We start from the raw sequence: 7,908 nt of genomic DNA, 5'->3' as shown, positions 1-7,908 counted from the left end.
TTCCAATGTACGTGGATAATATTAGACCGTTGAAAAATCAATAGATAATATTAAACTGTCAAAAAAGTCTATAAATAATACGGGACGTCAAAAAATCAGTAGATGATACATAACGTCAAAAAAATCCGTGGATAAAATACGGATAATACAGACCCTAAAAATTTGTGGATAACATACCGTCGAAAAATATGTAGAAACCCTTAATAATATTCTTTTAACTTTCATTCGCGAACTGTTTTACCCTGTAATTTCTTCTCTTTCACACTGAGGATGCATCATCGTCTTCCTTGCTTCTCTATCAGATTTAGGTTAATATCGTTTTGTTCCAGAATCTTCCGCCACCACCGCTGATGAATATCTCATTGAAATTGTCGTTGGCTTCAACAACATTGACGCCGTAACTGATGGTCGCGAATGAAAGTTAATAGAATGAACTGTTCCCCTTCAAGCAAGAGTTCTCCTTGGGTTCGTTTATTTTCACTTTCCTTTTTAATTACATTGCTGAAATTCGTTGTTAGATTTTAATTTTCTTTATTACAGATGAACGCCTCCGTGAATCGCAAGACATCTTAGCCAAGTATACCGACATAATTTCCGTAAGTCATCAAATTCTAGGGTTTAACTCGTTTCTGTAACTGTAATGATCTGTTTTAACTGAAGAAAATAGGTCATAATTAGATTATATACTGAAAGAGAAGTCTTCGATTTTGTTTCTATTACGTGAAAGATCTTCTGAACACGTTTGGAAAATTTGAAATGAGTTGTTCTTTGTTGCTTCTTTATAGGTAATGGTTGAAAGATATTCAAAGACTGATCTACCTGAGATGGAGAAGAAGAAGTAAGTTCTCTGATTGTATTTGAATGAATTACTGAAATGATATCATCGATTTCTTTTTTAGTTAGTTAGCCAAACCATGGAAATCAAATCCATATACATTCTGCAAGCTTAAACATAATTCAATCTCTTTAAATATGCATTCACCTGATCAATGATCATCAATGTTAGGCTGGAAGGCGTAAGCTAATACCCATTTCAGTTATTGGGTTGCTGCAAGTTCTTACTATCAAACTTGAAATCACTGTTTGTTATTTGAGAGTTTGTTCTATTCTGATCTGATGATGTTTTCTCAATCTGTGATCGAATTGAGAAAAGGTATATGTCTGTTGGATTGTTTATTCACATTCTGCAAGTAATTACTATCAAACTTGAGATCACTGTTTGTTACTTCATACTTGAGAGTTCTAACCTCTTGCTTGTTTCTGTTAAAGTCGACCTCGTTCTCTTCATTTTCTACTAGGAAAATCTCTATAAGCTTGAGGAAATTCTCAATTGTGACGGCGGTTGGTAAGGGGAAGAAGAAATCCAATTCTCATAGCTTCGTCTCCAGACCAGATGAAGCTGTCGGTTTTTTTCCGAAGCTCTTTTGCTCAAAGAGGTGAGTTCTATCAAAATCTAAAGATTATGAGTCATAGAGTCTTAATAGAGTAGAATGATAAATTTGTGTGAATTTCAGTGCTTGTGATTCACTAGATTTTATCTGTTAATATTTGCTTTTATTGGTTGAATCTGATAAAATATATTTGGAGATGGTGATGAAAGCATTTCCAATATTTGGAAATGCTTTTATTGCAGAAGAAAGTTCATGAAGATGGAACAATTCTCCCTAAATTCGCAGATGATGATGAAAGTCAGTCCAATGTCTTTTGAATATGCTTTAATCAATAATCTTATTACATTTTGTCTACTTTTATTAAAGTGGATTGATTAATCATGATTTGCAGGAGAACTTTTTAAACAACTGAATTTTTAGCTGGAAAGTGATCCTGGACTGAAGAGGAGTAAGCAATCTCTTCTTCTCAATTGTTAATTACAGTATTATTTGAATTCAAATTGTTTAATCTATTGATATTGATATGCAGTGAGACACTGTCAAGTTGTATACTTGATTCATGAAGATCACTATGAAGAGGTGGAGAATGTAAACTCCAAAGTCAGAGGTGAATCTTCTATCTTATCATCCCATAATAATTATTGTTTTGACACTGATTTATATTGTTGCAGGCATCATTCGATGAAAAATCGTTGTTCATGATAGCCATGTTAAGGTGAATTTTTGTTCCGTTTATATGGTCATGTTCAAAATTCCTTCTGAAATTAACTGTCTTGTTTTTCTCTTTGTTTTCTTATTCTTATCCACATGTTTACTGTAATAGAGAATACGGATTAGAACAATCATTTTTCTACTGGATGAGTTTGACTTGTTTACACAGGTATAATAGTATAATAGTGTGATACCAATACTCTTATATTATGATTTCTAATATTTCACATGTTGATATTTGTTACCTCTTTAGGGTAAACAAAAGTTTTTTATAGCTTGTTGGACGTATTGTAATATATATCATCACAAGTTGTTGTTATTGGTCTATGTTGTCTTACTGGTATGTGATGTTATAATGTTTCTTTTTTTTCAATTTCCAATGATTTCTTGTGCTAATTTGGTTAAGTAGTTTTATTGAAATTTCTCTTTAAATGATTTATTTTTACTAGCAACATAAACTTTTAGATAGTTGTTGATCAATCTGGAATTTATTTGCATGATGATGATCAGCTCTTGGAGAAGATGGTAACATTTCGTTTCTCACATCGAAAATAGTTATTCTTTCCCCCTCGAATGAAGACTCTTTAAGGTAGACTTTATAATTACATTTGCATGTTCAATTAGACAAATTCTACTTCGTTTTGTTCTTCTTGCTTCATGTTGATAATGGTGATTGTGCAGATTAGTGGACCATGTTCTTTTACTTCCCAAGGACTCAAGTTTGTCTTCCCACTATGTAGAACAAATTAATCTCAAGCTTTTAGTTTTGAAACTTAATACTTGATCTTGTCTGGTAACTATGCTCAAAATTGAGGTGCCTCATTTTGAAATATGCTCATCTTAATTGATGAATAAATGAAGTGATGCTCATTACAAAATTTTGTTTTGTTTTGTAGGTAAGTTGGGACAAGGAAATATTGTAGCTTCGAGTTTAGTTCTTTCGTCGTTGATATGTGCTTAAAGGATCCAAGTATTGATGAGTCACGTTATTTGATATATAAGACTTATTATAAAATATGTTTTAGTTGTAATGACTTTGAATTTATAATTTAATTTGAATGTATTTAGTAATAATGAATTATTGATAATGTTATTTTGTGATAATGAATGATTAATTATGTTATTTTGTTTTATATTTAAATTTATTTTTGAATAATATCAAAATTTTGGTGAAAAAAATTAAATTATAAAATATTTTAAAATAAAATATGTGCTAAATAATAATAAAAATTAATTATTTTGAAGAAACTTTGTCAAAAAAATTGTCAGAAATAACGTCGTAAAGACTGTCGTAAATATTTACCGACTAAACAAATGGAATGGAAAAAATGTCGAAAAATGTAATTAGAAATACTGTCGCAAAAATATATATTGGAAAAAGCGTCGCAAAAACTTTTCCGACTAAATATTCATCCGTCGAAGTATTAGCGACACACATATTTGCAAAAAAATTATTTAGAGGGAAAAAACGTCGCAAACTTTATATTCGTCAAAAATTCCGTCGATAAATTTCGTTGCAAATACACTATTTTCTTGTAGTGAAATATAAATATAGGTCAAATCATACATTTTTTAATGAACCCGACCGATTACTTTAACATTGTAGTGTGAAGACCAAGTAATATGAGAAAACTGTGTTTATATATATCAAATAATTAAAATTATATAAATGTAATATTACATGTTTATCAAAAAATTTATTAATTTTAAAATATAAAGCGTTTTTAGATTAGTTAGTTAAATTATTAAACTTATATTGTTATGTTCTAAGTTTAAGACTTATATGTCATTTTTTATCTTATTTTTAAAATTTAACCGTTTTAAGTTTTATACCTGGGTCAACTCGCAAATTAACCACCCGGCTTGTTTATTCTAACAAAACGGATAGTGCATTATGGTGCGAAGACCCAATGATTTAAGAAAATTGTGTTTTTATAAATATATAAATTAATATAAAAAAAATAAATTATATAAATGTAATGTCACACTCACATGTTTAACCAACTTTATTTTGATTTTAAAATATAAAGTCTTATCAGTTTATTTAGTTAAAATATTGTATTTATATTATTATGTTGCAAGTTTAAAACTTATACATGTTATTTTAATCTTTTTTTTAATTTAACCATTTCAGAATTTATAAGCATGCCAACTCGCAAATTAACAAACAAACGCGTTTACTCTAACAAAATAGGTTATGCGTTATGGTGCAAGAATCTAGTGATTTGAGAAAACTATGTTTATAGATAGAGATTAATACAAACAAATTTAAATTATATAAATGTAATATCACATGTATATCAAACTTTTGTTGATTTTAAAATATAAAACTCTATTATTTTACTTGGTGAAAGTGTTGTATTGTATTTTTAGTTGCAAATATGAGACTTATATGCTATATTATATCTTATTTATAAATTTAACCACTTCAAATATTTATGAGCGGGTCAACCTGCAAATTAACCACAAGACTTGTTTACTCTAACAAATGAGTTGTGGTTGTAGTGCGATAACTCAATGATTTAAGAAAATGATTTATCAAATTTTATGTCGATTTTAAAATATAAAATCTAATAACTTAGTTGATTAAAGTATTATAATATGTTGTTAAATTGCAAGTTTAAGATTTATATATGTCATTTTTAATTTTATTTTTAAAATTTAACCGTTTTAAAATTTATGGGCGAATTAATTCAAAAATTGACAATTCAACTCGTTTAATCTAACAAAACGGATCGTACAATGAGGTGCGGAGTAATTTGAAAAACCTATATATATATATATATATATATATATATATTTATATATATATATTAATAAAAAGAAATTATAAATATAATGTTACACATTTATCAAATTTAAGACTTAGATAGTATTTAATATAATTAAAATTAATATTTAAATATTAAAAATTAAAAACTGAATTCTAAACCTTTAATAACTTAAATATTTAGATAGAGGAAATTGAATTAAATAAAAATATTTAATCTTAAGTGTGAGAGATAATAAGATATAATATATATATATATATAATTATTTTTCTCTCTTTTTTATTTTATAATTAATTTAAATAAGATTTTTTTATTTTATAATGTTTGAAATTAATTATGTATCATTAAAATTTTGATTAATTATAAATAAAGAGAAAGCAAAATAAAACGGTTATATTTGTTATAAGAAAAAAAAATTTAAATACAATTTTATATTTATATTTAGAAGTAATTTTATTAAATTGAAAAGGATAAATAGTCTTTGTTAAAAAAAATATAGTAGCTGTTCAAAATTTTTTTTATTTTTTAAGAATAAGTTTAATATTTTAATTTAAACTTATAAAAACTTATAGAAGAATGTGATTAAACTAAGGAACAAGTAAAGTTATCTAACGGGTGCGAATACATATTGATTTAAGAATCAAATTTATAACCTTTAATTTTTATATACTCTTTTTTTCACTTAAAGCTATCTAATATTTTGTGAATATAAAAAATGTGCATATATTAAATAATTGTATCCTCAATTTTGTTTGTTTGATTAATTTTGTAACATGTTGAAATATAATATATTGTAGAATTGAATTTTTAACTATATTAAGTTTTTCATAAAAAAAAAAAATTATAACTCAACTTCAAACATATTTTATCTAAGGTTCAATAAGAACATTATATTGTACCAAGAGAAAGTAAAAATTTTGAGAGACATGTTTATTAATTTTTTTAAAAAAAGTAACCAATTCATAATAAAAATCATTTAATGCAAGTCTTCATATTGATTCTATCTATGTTCACTCATTAATTATATTCTTAATCAAAATGATTAAAAATCACCCATTAATTACATAATTCCTGTTAGTAATCAAATTTGGTTGTTTTTCCTATTTATTTTTTAATGTCTTTTTCTTATATAATCAATAGCAATAAATCATCACCTTTTCATAACTAAAAAATTAATTGAAATAAGATAGTTAATAAAGAAACAAGTTTAGTACAAGGCCCAAGTTCATAGTAAACAAGCAATTTATTGAAATTTAACAAAACAAGTGATTCAAAACCAGTTCCCTTCTAATAATCTAACATCCGATTCCACTGGCGATTCCACTGGCGATTCCGCTGTTGTCGGCGCTTTTATGGGCTCCGTTTTCAGATACGGCGAACACTTCAACGCTGTCGTTCATTGTTTCCAAACTTAAAAAACATAAATCTCGATCCTTACCAAAACTAGCTAAGTACTCTTCTGAAAACTTCTACCTCTGAAAAATAAATAATTATGAACAATGAGTTTAACCAGTTTAATAAATAATTAGAACTTTCTAATCAAGTAATATTGTGCTAACACTAGAAAAACTATAGTACAAGTTGACAGCATTAAATATATTGAAATAGACACTTTATAAAATTGTTTTGACATCTTCAGCAAATAGTATATTTGTATATATGTACAACAAGTTCAGAATTTACAATATGTATAAGTATATAATAGTGTACACAATAGATTCTATTATTTTCACTTATTTAAAACTATCAACCTCAACAACTCACAATAATATAATATCAATTTCAAACCTTTCTAGCACTATAATGAAAAAAAACAATTTTGATGTTAAATCTTATACAGTCTCATTTGGTATCCTAAAAAAGTATTGTTGATACTAAAAGAGTTGTTTGATTTTTAGATTTTGCGTTATGAATAACAGTGTACAAATTATTTAAGGTGTTATAATTTACACTATAATTCTAATTCAATTCAATTCTTATGTTTGAAAAAATTATAGAATTATAACTAATTGAAAACATTAAAATCAAAACAATTTAAATAAATAGTATCCATGTTATTAAGATATTGGTAGGTAGAGTCATACCTACTCCATATCGCGACGAATTATGCTGTTTCTTGAAGATGAAGCTCCGTTGAAAGCCTTCTTAACTCTCCGAGTTTCCAGATTTGAATCCATTTGAGGTGCAGGGCGTTTTTTCTCACCAGCAGCCTGATTCTGAGCTTCATTATTTCCACTAGCCTTTTCCAGTAGCAACTCGGCAACACGTTCCATAAGGGGATTGAGTGGGAACAAGGATTGAAGTCCTCGAGCCACTATACATTTCACAACTGCTTGTGTAGCAAGCAGTTCCTTCTCTATAGCTTTGGCTGGATCACACATATTATTAGCATCTTCTATTGCACATTCCAGATAACGCTTCAGTACAGGAAGAGGTGGAATCTTTTCAACTAAATCAAACTCGTAAATGGAATTAAAAGCTTGAAGAAGCTTTCCTTGGACAATGACTTTCTGAACGAACTCCAGAGTTCTTTGCTCCAGGCCAAAGTCGCGAAGTGTGAAATCAGGACAACTGGTCTTACAACGATGGAGAAGACGTAGAAGCTCCTCATGATCGAACCAAGATGCCAATTTGAAGAGCGATAGAAACATCAAAAAGCAGACAACTTCTGTTGTATTAGTAAACAGCAACTTCGGTTGCCAATCAACAACCAGATTAAAAGCTTCAGCTTGGATACTATTATGAATGTCAATCTTAACATCTTTGTTTGTCAATTCTTTGAGCAGAGGAAGAAAAACTTCCATATTGCTCTTGGCACCTTTGACATCCTTCAAATTTGAATCAAAGCAACTTCGCATTGCGTCAAACAGAAGACGAATGGGATCAGATGATGAATGGAACAGATCAGGAACAGACCTATGTCGAAGTGGATCCATAAGAGCTTTCCCGGGTTGATCAATCTTGATTTGATCAATGTTAAGGATCTTCCTGACAGGAACCATTTCTGATGAGGAAAGGATTTCAGATAATTGCAG

At 28.1% G+C, this 7,908-nt stretch overlaps 1 long non-coding RNA gene across 3 annotated transcripts; it reads left to right on the top strand.

Annotated features, from left to right (window-relative positions):
- Positions 1-253: 253 nt before the first annotated feature.
- Positions 254-3,170, top strand: LOC124936904. 3 transcript variants are annotated; one of them, XR_007099169.1, is made up of 12 exons: positions 254-465; positions 541-596; positions 786-838; positions 1,007-1,153; positions 1,270-1,436; positions 1,634-1,688; positions 1,783-1,839; positions 1,921-1,998; positions 2,215-2,271; positions 2,356-2,442; positions 2,613-2,691; positions 2,784-2,934. It is a non-coding gene; the product is annotated as an uncharacterized LOC124936904 (long non-coding RNA). The 3 variants fall into 3 exon arrangements; XR_007099170.1 differs by lacking the exons at positions 2,215-2,271; positions 2,356-2,442; XR_007099171.1 differs by lacking the exons at positions 2,215-2,271; positions 2,356-2,442; positions 2,613-2,691; positions 2,784-2,934 and adding an exon at positions 2,999-3,170.
- The last annotated feature ends 4,738 nt before the right edge of the window (positions 3,171-7,908 follow it).

Source organism: Impatiens glandulifera, chromosome 4 (assembly GCF_907164915.1).
Source record: "Impatiens glandulifera chromosome 4, dImpGla2.1, whole genome shotgun sequence".
Taxonomy (NCBI): Eukaryota; Viridiplantae; Streptophyta; class Magnoliopsida; order Ericales; family Balsaminaceae; genus Impatiens; species Impatiens glandulifera.
The sequence above is the reverse complement of the archived record's forward strand: the minus strand, read 5'-3'. Positions and strand labels throughout refer to the sequence as shown.